The 1,570-nt window shown below is 43.6% G+C and overlaps 1 protein-coding gene across 1 annotated transcript in view; it reads right to left on the bottom strand.

Moving 5' to 3' along the window:
• Nucleotides 1–1,570, bottom strand: part of ASB3 (ankyrin repeat and SOCS box containing 3) — a 91,384-nt gene that overhangs the window by 53,992 nt on the left and 35,822 nt on the right. The window lies entirely within an intron of this gene.

Below are 1,570 nucleotides of genomic sequence, written 5' to 3'. Positions count from 1 at the left end.
TATTTTATTTTATTTTTAGAAACAGGATCTCTGCTCTGTGCAGTACCACCACCACAGCTCACCGCAGCCTCCAATTCCTGAGCTCACGTGATCCTGCTGCCTCAGCCTCCCAAGTAGCTAGGACTACAGGCTTGTGCCAGTATGCCTGGCTCATTTTTTTTTTTTTTTTTTTGAGACAGAGTCTCACCATGTTGCCCAGGCTGCTCTCAAACTCCTGGCCTCAAGTAATCCTCCCCGCCTTGGCCTCCCAAAGTGCTAGAATTACAGGCATGAGCCACTGCACCTGGCCACTTCTATCTTTTAGATTTAATCCTTTGGGAAACGTTTCCCCTTCAGTTAAACTCCCCACAAAGCAGGTAATAATGGAAAGAGTGTATCAAAATTTAGCCTATTACGATGGATTCAAAGCAAGCAAGTAAAAAGTTGATTAGAAAGACTAGGAGACAGAACATTCATTCCATTTTATGGAGTTAAGTGTTGCCTAAATCTAGAATTACAAAGAAAAGCCAATTAAGATCTTTAAAATTTGCTATAATTTTGTCTTTTGCCAGTTTCTGGCAACCAACAAAAGGACCTGAAGGAAGGACACTGCTAACGATTCCTGACACCCCTTGAAGAACGTGAGGAACAAAGGAAAGGTTCTGCTGACCCTTTTGAGGTCCACTGTCTTCCCCACAATTCCCTGAGAGTCAGTTTCTCTCAGGTCAGGCTCTGCTCTTTTTGCATTCAGCCCCCTAATTTTTTTAACTTTCAATTCCTAGGACTAGTTTGTACTGTGAGAGAGTGCATAACCTTGGGTTGGGCACCAAAGGTTACTTTGTGTTGTGAGAGAGCATATGATCTTTTGGGGTTTGTGGTGATTTATGAGTCACTTGGAAGAGGGGAAGTCGTGACAGAAACAGCACTGGGCCCAGTAGGGAGGTCTCAGGTGTCTTATTGGGTCAGACAGAAACTGGCAATAAATGGCAATCACTGCAGGAGGTGTGAACTCTGGCTTTAGAAATTTTCAGGGATTTTGTGTTCTATTCTCTTTATTTCTTTTTTTTGCGTGCTTACGTAGGGAACAATCACTGGCTAACTTGGTGAGAGGATCTCAAAGCCAAAGCTACGACTTGACAGGGGGGCAAAGATCAGCCACTTAAGAGCTGTTAAGGCACTCACCACCAAAAAATAGGACTTGCTTTATGAAAAGCTGGTCAAAGAAATGGGTTAGTTGACATTAGGTCACTTGCTAGCCTCAAGAAAACATCCCTGCAGGCCCTCCTGTTACAACAGGGGGTCCATTCGTTGTCTGTGGCCAAAATATCTTACTTTACTCAATAAACTTTACCTCATCCTTGCCTTAAAAAACAAAAACAAATCAACAACAACAAAAAAAACAAAACATTCCTCCAACAAGGTATACTGTAAAGTGTTACAAGACCCAACCCTTTAGACTTTTATCTTGGCCGGGCGCAGTGGCTCACGCCTGTAATCCTAGCACTCTGGGAGGCTGAGGTGGGTGGATCGCTTGAATTCAGGAGTTCAAGACCAGTCTGAGCAAGAGCGAGACCCCGTCTCTACTAAAAAA

The sequence above is a fragment of the Propithecus coquereli genome, unplaced genomic scaffold, assembly GCF_000956105.1.
Source record: "Propithecus coquereli isolate 6110/MARCELLA unplaced genomic scaffold, Pcoq_1.0 Scaffold305, whole genome shotgun sequence".
Lineage (NCBI taxonomy): Eukaryota > Metazoa > Chordata > Mammalia > Primates > Indriidae > Propithecus > Propithecus coquereli.
The sequence above is the reverse complement of the archived record's forward strand: the minus strand, read 5'-3'. Positions and strand labels throughout refer to the sequence as shown.